Raw genomic sequence first — 11,128 nt, forward strand, 5'->3', positions numbered from 1 at the left:
TAATTATTTCCTATCTTCAACTGCTTTTGGTATTGATTATTCTTTTATTAGGGCTTTGAGATATAATGTTATGTCATTTACTTGTTGACTTTTTCTTCTTTAAAGAAATGAACTCTATGCAATGAACTTTCCTCTCAGTACTGCCTTCATAGTGTCCCAGATATTTTTATATGTGTATCTAAGAATTTTTAAAATTTTTTCTCTTTGATGTCTTCTGCAATCCATTGTTCATTCAATAGTATATTTATTTAGTCTACAGGTGTTGGAGTAGTTTCTATTTTTTATTTTATCAATGATTTCTAATTTCAATTCATTATGATCTGATAGAATTCAGGGTAGTATCTCTACTTTTTCGTGTTTGCTAAGATTTGCTTTGTGTCTATTTTAGAGAAGGATCCATATGCTGCTGCGAAGAAAGTGTCTTTACTCATTGATAGATGAAATATTCTATATATGTCTGTTAAGTCTAAGTTGTTGATTGTGTTATTGAGTTCTATGGTTTCTTTGTTTAGCTTTTGTTTGCATGATCTATCCAGTTCTGAAAGAGGTGTGTTAAAGTCACCCAGTATTATTATGTTGTGTACTATTTGACTCTTGAAATTGAGAAGAGTTTGTTTGATGAACATAGATGCTCTGTAATTTGGGGCTTATATATTTAAATTGGTATGTTTCGTTGATGTATGATTCCTTTAAGCAGTATCAAATATTCTTCTCTATCCCTTTTGATTAACTTTGGCTTGAAGTCCATTTTATTTAATACTAGGATGGAAACCCCTGCTTGCTTCCACACTCCATGTGAGTGATGTGATTTTTCCCAACCTTTCACCTTCAGTCTGTGGCTGTCTTTTCCTATGAGATGAGTCTCTTGGAGGCAGCATACTGTTGGGTCTTTTTTAAATCCAATATGCCAATCTATGTCTTTTGATTTGTGAGTTTAGGCCATTAACATTCAGGGTTATAATTGTGACATGATTTGTATTCCAAGTCATTTTGTTTATTTTTGGTATTTAACTTGACTTGGTTTCTCCTTTGATTGGTTTTTTCCTTTAGTGTAATACCTCTCTTTGCTGATATTCATTGTTGTTTTTCATTTACTTCTCATGGAATATTCTCCTGAGGATGTTCTTTAGTGCAGGCTTTCTGGTTGTAAATTCTTTTAACTTTTGTTTATCATATAAGGTTTTTATTTCATCATCAAACCTAAAGCTTAATTTTGCTTAATATAAAATTCTTGATTGGCATCCATTTTCTTTCAGAGCTTGGTATATGTTATTCCAGGCTCTTAGCTCTGAGGGTCTCAGTTGAGAAATCTGCAGAAGTCCTAATTGGTTTCCCCCTCTATGTAATTTGATTCCTTTTTCTTGTGACTTTTAAAATTCTTTCCTTATTTTGAATGCTAGGCATTTTCATTATAATGTGCCTTGGTGGATATCTGTTGTAATTTTGTACATTTGGTGTCCTGTAAGCCTCTTTCCAATTTATTCTTCATGTTTGAAAAATTTTCTGGCATTATTTCATTGAATAGATTGTTCATTCATTTGGTTTGTAACTCTATCCCTTCCTCTATCCCAATAATTCTTAAATTTGGTCTTTTTATGTTATCCTATAATTCTTAAATGTTCTGCTCATGGTTTCTTACCTTCTTTACTGTGTGGTCAACTTTATTTTCAAGATTATAAATTTTGTCTTCATTAACTGAGTTTCTGTCTTCAAAGTGATCTAATCTTTTGGTGATGCTTTCTAAAATGAGCATTTAATTTGGTTTGTTGTTTCCTTATTTCATGGATTTCTAATTTTATTTTTAGAATCTCTATCTCCTTATTGACATAATCTTTTAATTCTTGTATTTGCTTATGTAGCTCTTTATCACAATGATGTTTTGCTGCCTGTATTTTCTCTCTTATATCATCTTTTAATTATGTATATCCTGAACTCCTTCTCTGTCATTTTTTTCTGCTGTGCTGGCCATGGACTCTAATAATGTAGTATCTTGGTTTGCTTGGGGCACTTTCTTTTCTTGTTTATTCATGTTGTTCTAAATTCTTCCCTTCTAGCACTGGGGATTTGAGGTGTTGCAGTTTTTACCCTATTGGTTTATAGTGTCCCTGTAGAGTTCCAATAACTTTCCTTTAAGGGGGAGATCAATATTAACAGATCCCAATACAAACAATGCAGCCTTAAACCAAATAGCTCCTATTATTTACATTTTTGTCACAATATACAGAAATAGTAAGTACAATTATTATCTACAATATAAACAGTAGGTTTGCAAAAGTGTCTACAGTTTCTGATGGTGTGCAAAGAGAGAACTAGGAGTGGGATATAGAGTGAGAGGGTAAGGAGGTAAAAGATGAGGGTATAGAGTTATTAGATCTTATGGAGCATGAAAAAGGAATTAAAAGAAGTTGGTTAGTGTCAAGCAAAAAAGAGAAAAACTGGTTTTGGAGAAACAAGTAAGTGGAAATACAATAGAGAGTATACAAAAAACAAACATAGAAATTAAGAAAGATAAAAAATGCAAAAATAGGAGATAAAAGAATATACAACACTGCTATAATACACTATTCAGATATCCTACTCTTCAGTAGCCTAATCCATGAAAAGAACTGGTTTTACAAATATTGGGGATTTGAGGTTGGAAAAAGAGAGAGAGAGAAAAGAAAGAGAGAGAGAGGGTGAGACAGAGAAAAGAAAAAAAAATTCCCAAAGGAAAATTCAAGGATTGTTTCTGTTGATTTCTGTTCAGAATATTTCCTGCTTTCCTTCTCATCCAGTAGGTGGAATTGTCTGTTGTTTTCTGCTATCGCCACCCTCAGGATGATGAAGGATTGGTCTTGGGGGCAGAACTTCTGGAGGTGGGGTACAGCACTTGTCAGTCCCCATTGGGAGACTGCACTCCAAGGATCTTCCTTAAAACTTACTCATATGATGTGGGCTCCTGAGCTTGTCTTCTTATATTGTCTGTAGTCCTCAAAATTCCTGGTTTCTAATTTAGTCTCTAAAATGTGTCTCACTCACCCCCTGGCTTTCTACTTCCCAATCAGGAACTTTTCTCTCCGGAAGTCTTGTGGGATGAACTCTGGAACTTGTGCACCTGTTGCAGAGAGCTGTTTTGTATTAGGAAGATCAGGACCAGGCTTTGTGAGCTATGGACCAGCCACATAGCTACAAGTACTGTGCCGGGTTAGTGGCTGCAGGGGAGAGGGGGGAGTTGGGGCATTATAGGTACCTTGATATTGCTTCAAGGCTCCAGCTGGTATCTCAAGCTGAGATTTGCCCCAACTACAGATGGCAACAAAGGGGTCCCAAGATGGAGGCAGCTGCTTTTAGAGACGGGTGTCAGGCCAGGAGATGCAGCTCTGTGGTGTGCAGTGTTATGGCTGGCAGCTATCTCCAGACATCCTGTCTGCTGCCCCCTGGTGCAGTCAACTGTGGCAGTGGTTGCAGTGTCCCAAGATGGAGGTGACCAGTCGAGCCCCACACTGGTAGATGGGGGTCCACAGAGGAGTGGAGGCTAGGGATGCTGTGCAGGAGTGGTGGCTGGGGGTCCTGCATGGGCAAGCAGCCAAGTGTCCTGCACAGACGAGGCCTTGGGACCTGCATGGACCAGTGGCCTAAATTTCTGCATAGGAGCAGCTGCCAGGGTTCCTCTAATAACTCATAAAGAAACAGTATTCCCATTGCTTGAATCCCAGGTCACAGAGTGACAAGGAAAACAGCCTCCTTCTACCCTGCCATCTTGACCTCTAGGGTGAGATTAACTCAGAACTGGACTTAATGAGCTTGAACCATTATACAACAAATTTTTTGGAGTTATCATGAGAATCCAAGAAAATAAATGATTTGTAAAAGTAAATATCATAGATGACACAAAGAATTCAGGAGGTGGATCAAAAATAGTTAAGAACCAGAATGGCATTGCTGGAAAATATAGTTTGGAACTTTAATATCCCCCAAAAACTCATATTGTAGGCAATGCTGGAATGTTCAGAAGTAAAAATGATTGTAGTATGAAAACTGTAACCTCATGAGTGGATTAATCCATTTGATGGACTAATAATTATTTAAATGGACTCCTGTGTGGTAACTGTAGGCAGGTGGGGTGAAGCTGGGACACTGGGGACATATTCTTGGACTTTTTCTTGTCCCTGGCTCTTTGCTCTTGCTCTCTTTGCTTCCTGGCTTCCAAGTTCTGAGCAACATTTTTTTTTTTACCATGCCTTTCTACCATGATGTTCCGCCTTACTTTAGGCCCAGAGCAATGGAGTCAGCTGTCCAGGGACTAAGACCCCTCAAAATGTGACCCTAAAGTAAACATTTCCTACTCTAAGTTATTCTTGTTTGGTCATATTGATGAAAGCTGACTAATAGAATTAGGATCAATAATGACATTTCTTTCTGGAGTGCTTTTAATCTTTCTTATTAATTAGATACTATTTCAGCAACAATTTAAAATACAGGCTATTATTACTCACAGACAGTAGAACCATCCACATATCAGCATTTGTTTGTCAATTTTTCATTATTGTAAAAAACACCTGAGATAATCAGGCGTTTTGACTACTTTAGATACCCAAAGTAGTGAATTTGACTACTCTAGATACCTTAAAAACATAAAACTATCAAACATATGTCTTTTTGTGACTGATTTATTTATTATAATGTTCTCAAGATTTATCCATGTTGCACAATATGTCAGAATTTCCTTCCTTAAGACTGAATAAATCAAAAAGATTTATTTTGGCTCATAGTTTTGGAGGTTTTTGTTCATGATCCGGTGGATCTATTGTTTATAGGCCACTTGTCAGGACATCAACATCATGGCAGGGACATGGGGTGGAAAAAGGAAAGGAACACATCATTCAGGAGCAGACACCAGATGACCTGAAGGCCTGCCCCCAAGCCTCACCTAAAGGTTCCAGCACCTCCCAGCATCACCAAGGCTGAGGACCAAGCCTTAAACACATGGGTCTTTGGAGCACATTTGGATTTAAATCATAGAAAATTTAATGAAATTCTCTGCAATTGTAGTAGAAGGAACAGTCATTTGAAGGCAGTTATACATTCTGCAGTCCCAGAGAGGATAATGAATCCATGCAACATGTATAAGTTTCCTTTTAAATGTTTCTACATCTGTGGGGATAAATACTTATATCCTTCACCTATCTCAAATATATTAATGGACAATTTGTTACTTTTATTTAAAGTAGTACCTTTAAATAAAAATTAAAACATTCAAGAAAAAAGAAAATATATATTAAGAAAATAACCATTAAGAAAATATCGATAAAATGTCTTATTTCAGGAACTTTGTAAATGATATGCTTATAGTAGGAATCAACAGACCTAGAATTTGGCTCTAACACCACATGATAAAGTGGCATTTGGTAAATCCAGCAAGATATTTGAGATTTGGTTTTTTTATTTTAAAAACTGCATGAGAATAACTGCCTGGATTGACATTAAGCTTCCAAAAATAATTATGAATGTGAAATTCTATATAAGCAAACATTATAATGGGTTCATTATAAGTTTCATTGTTGAGTATATTCTTTGGGCTTAGATTGAGAAGCAAAGCATATCTATACTCCCTAGTTGTAAGCAATAGTAAATATTATTTTTCCATTAATTCCATGAAACTGGTCTTGATTATACTGTTATATGTTCTTCTGCACATGTTCAGTGTTTACTGGGCTGTAAGCAAATTGGTGACAGGACCCTGTCTGATTTTAAATTTTTAAATTCCTAATATTTATATAGCACTTAACATATGTTATAAGTTCAATAAATTTAAGGAGAGGTTTTTTTTTCAGGATAATGGACAAGATTGCATTGGATTTTACAGTTGCATTTTTCCAGCCAACGAAATAGTAATGTTGTCTGTTCTTAAAGTTGAAATGTATGCTGGAAGGTAATGGTTGATTCTTCTATCTATTCATTTGGTCAACCAAGCCTATTAATAGGTTACATAGCAAATGCTGCAGTTTTAAATGTAAACATAATCAAAAATATTCCATTACATTTAAGGCTATTTGACTATTCTTTACATAAAGCAGGAAGAAAAGGTATTAGGGGAGACAGAATCGATTTCCAGGATTTGGTGATGATGTTATGTGTGGAAGGAGAAGGAGAAGGGTAGATTTAATCCTGTCTTGGTATCTAAAGGATTAATAATTCCAAGATTTAAAAAAAGCAATAATTTTGCAGAGATGGCACATGGTAGGCATGAAGATAGTGATGATGCATAAGATATAGAAGGAATATTAATCAGGCAATGTATATGATAAAGTAATTCAAACAAATAGTAGAAATAGTTCAAGAAAGCCATGATAAGAGAGTCCTAAATTTACACTAAACAAATCTTTAAATTGTATGTATTAGAGATCCATTTCTGATATGTGAGCCCTTGTAGTAAAAGTTAAATGGGATCCATTGTCCCAAGGGGAGGCTTGAAGAATAACTGGTTTATTGTAACTTTCATGGAAGTCTTCTGTGTATAAGGTAGTGACAAGACTCATTCTGAATTTAAAGAAATAGTGAAGGAGAAAGAAGGCACAGAAACTGGTATGACACATTGAGAGCTGAAATATCAGCTCATTGCTTTGGAAAGCTTTTTTAAAAAAATATTATGATTATTTATATTCCGGGCAGGGAAATAAAGCACTACTAAGATTCAGTATCTCTAATATTAGAAGCTTGATGCACTGTCTTTGTGGAAGCATTTGCTTTTGAGGTTTCACAATTACCTGGGCTATATTTTATTTTTAATAGCTACAGAAATGAGTTCTTATCAAATCTTATCTTAAATAAATAAATGCCAGTATCAAAAAGACAAACATGGTTTTTCGGTGTTGAATGTTTTTCTGGCAAATTTGAAGAATTGTCCATACTGCTATTTGTGAAATAAAGGAAATGAGCCATAAGAAATAAATAGATTCAGAGGCCATATTAAAGCCTTGTGTGGAAGGGTGAGAAACGCTGATGTAAACATTAATCCTTAGGAAATCACAGTTCTTTGGACCAAGTAATGAAAAATGAATAAGAACACCATGTATAGAACTTTCAAAGCTACTAAATTCAAGCATATGCAGAATTATGTCCCAGGCTATAAAGAAAATTAAAGCTTTTGAAATGAAATCATGCAAAAGGTCCACTAGCCACCAGCCAACTCCTATGTCTGGATTTCTTCCATTGAATAATATTTAGGAGATTACTTGAGCACTATAACGGTATATGTTGGGAATTTTAATGTACATCAAATAAGCCAAGAACTCAGCCAAAACCCAACATTTGACAAAGTTCTTTTTTTTAAAGAGAGAGAGAGTGGAGAGAGAGAGAGAGAAAGAGAGAGAGAGAGAGAGAGAGAGAGAGAGAGAGAGAGAGAGAGAGAGAAGAGAGATAGAAAGAATTTTTTTTAATATTTATTTTTTAGTTTTTTTTTTTTTTTTTGGTGGACACGACATCTTTGTATGTGGTACTGAGGATCGAACCCAGGCGCATGCATGACAGGCAAGCACGCTACCACTTGAGCCAGGTCCCCAGCCCCTTGACAAAGTTCTTAAAAAAAAAAACAAATATATATATATATATATATATATTAATGCATTATGAACACAGTCAGGAAGGCTGTTTTCCTTCTTTCCTGATGCTTAGTCTTTTTTCTCTCACATTTCTAGGCTGAGGTTTTACTGTTACCATCAAATAATCTGTGCTTCCAGAAAATGGATGTTGACATCCTTTAGGAAAAAAAAAAAAAAAAACTGTCCATATACTTTGGAAAACAGTTCTTTCCTGTCAGTGTTCCACCAGAAGAACCACCAGAAGGGCATGATACATCTTTATTTTCTTCCCAATGGCTCTCCCTAGGAGCGTACCTGGGAGAGTAAGCAGAGTCCAGACTTGGGAGAGATTTATAATCCCCAGGTAGAACGCTTGACCCACTGTGGACCAGACCCAATAACCTCGTATCAGTCAAGCAGATAATTCTGGGAAACATTTGTACATTTCGCAAAAACTCTAGGTAAAAACAAGTCCGAAGTAGTAACCCTAATATTAAATCTTTGTATTCTTTTTCTTTTTCTCATTTTCTCCTCAATTTTCCAATAATTTCACTCTATCTGGGACCATCCTAAAATGAACAATCCATTTCAAATCTTTGTCTTAGGCTTTGCTCACATGAAAAACCAAACTAAAGGAGAGTCTTTTGAAATATATATTGGATTATGGACTTCTTAAAACCTTCAGTGACGCATCACTTTCTAGGCTATTTAGTCCAGGGTCCTTAGTGCATAGAAAGTGTTTGGTGGTTGAATTTTCCATAATGTGCTTGTTATCTCGATCACAGTTGATCCTCAAACAGTACTGCCTTGTAAGACTGGACTGCTAACAGTCACCTCATGTGATGGTGTATAAAATACCTGCCCTTCGCATTTGTGTTTTACTTTACTAGAATGTTTCCCTCCCTCCATCTCCTGCACATCCTCCTTGTTTTAACTTTCCCTATTGTTCAGATACATTGTCTCACTTATTCCTCATGCCTACAGAGAACTCTTTTCCACTCAATCATGGTCTATTTTTAAAAACTCATGTGTTTCTGAGTTTATTTTCTCTACTTTGCTTAGCTCTACCAGCAGAAGACTAATATGTTATTCCATTTTTAATTCCCATGAACCCTGTTTTCAGTGTCTGATTCATAAAAGGTAGGTATAAACATTTACTGAAAGATTGATACAGTGTATGATCACTGTAGGTGTTGCTCGGAGAGATTGATTTATTCTCCTTTTTAGTGAAGCCATGTATCACTTCATGGTGTCTAGTCTAATTTTCAAACTCTTCAAGTGGGCTTCTGGCAAGTATCTCCCTCTGTAACTCTGAGATTGTAGTCACCTGGATGGTTGTAGATTATATGATAACATGATTTTTGAGTTAATGGTGTTTTGTTGCCTTTACAGTTAAATGCTAAATTGCACATACAAGTTTCTAAGTGCTATGTGAGTCCATACTATTGAAGATTGGTGAATGGGGTGATCCCTTAATGGAATTGACCTTAGCATCAGAGTCAATATAATTAAAATTTAACTAATTAAGGACAGTGATGCAATCTTTCTTTATTATTAGCGTTTAATAAAATTGTAGAGATGTCCTGTGTGTAGAAAATGTGAGCATCTTAATTTGAAATTTAAAAATTAATAGCGCCACTTTTTGAAAGGAAGTGAATTGATAGAGAATGTAAGAGTCAGAGGGTTAGTATAATCTGAGGAATATTATTATTATTATTATTATTACCACCACCATAAGGGTAGCCTAAGGACAGAGTGGCATTCACTTTTTTTGTTTTAAGTAACATGTGTCCTACTTGGATGCCAATTAGTAGTAAGTGGAAGCCAAGACAGAATGACATCTAAGAATTCGCTAACTTTTATAAATCACTTTCATCTTCAGACATGAGCCAAACAGGAGCATAAAAAATTATATCAATAAAAAAATTTAATTTGAGTTTCAACTTCAAAATTACTCCCAAGAACTAGGAAACATCAGATATTTTGAAGTTCCATTTTTGTCATCTCCAAATGGCTTGCTGTATCCACTTTAAAATAATCTAATTTTTAAATTATTACAGAAGGAATATTCTTGGTATAAGTGAAAATTTTGAACACTTTGTTAGTTAAAACCTTGATTTGGATGAGTTATTTTAGTTAATACTTAAAATTATATATAGATATATAGATGAGTGTGCATGTGTGTTCACATTTAACAAAACAAAATAATAAATTGATATATATGAATATATGTTAATTTGAAATTTGAAAATTGCAAGTATCCATATTTGTCAAACAATCTAAAGTATCTTATTTTGTAATATAAATTCAATATATATATTTATTGAATACTTACTTTCTACGAAGTACTTTGAGAGCTGAACAGATGATAGAATTTTCTTGTAAAGGAAATATTTTGAAGTATAACATAAATGAATAAAAATACACAAATCATTTGATGAATTTTCATGAGATTAAAATACCCACATGACTACCAACCAGACCATGAAACAGAATGTCTCTCACATCTCAGTATCAAACTCTTTCCCAGTTAAGTAACTCTCAAAAAGGAAGTGACTTATGGTTTCTGTCCCCATAGAATCTTTCCACCTGCAATTAAAAGCTATCCGAATGAGATCATATAGCTTGTGTTGTTATATCTGCCTTCCTTTACTAAATGTAATGTCTTTGAGATCAATCTGTGTTGTTGCTTGTTTTAGAGTCCATTCATTTCTATCCTTGTATGGTATTCTACTATTGAAGAACATTAGGTTTGTTTCCATTTTAACCTATAAAACTTAGTGCTATTATAAACAAAGTTTTACTTGTCTCTTTGTGCACAAAAATATGTGACTTCTATAAGGTTTTAGCTAAAAAAAATGCAACTACTTTGTCAGAGAATGTATTGTCCAATTTAGTGGCTTCAAACAATGATATATGTTTATTATCTCAAGCAATTTCAGCTACTTTGGAATACAGGAATAGTTTGGCTGTGCAATCCTGGCTCAGAGTATTTCACAAGGCTGTAGTCAAGATGTTGTCCTTGGCTGCATTTATCTGGAGGCTTGACTGGGTTTGGGGATCTGCTTCCAAGATGGTTCACTCACATGGCTGTTGGCAAGAGACCTCAATTCCTTGCCATGCTGGTATCTTCATAAGGTTCTTGAATGCCCTCATGACATGACAGCTAGCTTTTCCAAGAGGGACTGATCCAACACAGTGCATTTTATGACTTGGATTTGGAAGTCATACAAAATTTTACTGGTTACATGATTCATTCCTGTTCATTGTGGGAGGAGACAATTTTGTTGAGTTAATACCAGGAGGCAGAAATCATGGATCCATGATGAAACTTGACCAGAAAAGGGGAATGCATATATCAGCTTGTATAGACTCTATACAGAGTTTCCAAAGTGGTTGTAACAATTTGCATTTCTATTAAGAGGTTATGCTACTTTGGTTTTCTCCATATCTTTGCAAACACTCTTTGTCAATCTTTTCATTTTACCCCCTGTCATGTGAATAGTGATATCTCATTGTGATTTCAATATGGCTTTCCCTGATTAGAGAGGTTTTCTTATGTATTTATT

This window comes from Ictidomys tridecemlineatus, unplaced genomic scaffold, assembly GCF_052094955.1.
Source record: "Ictidomys tridecemlineatus isolate mIctTri1 unplaced genomic scaffold, mIctTri1.hap1 Scaffold_87, whole genome shotgun sequence".
NCBI lineage: Eukaryota > Metazoa > Chordata > Mammalia > Rodentia > Sciuridae > Ictidomys > Ictidomys tridecemlineatus.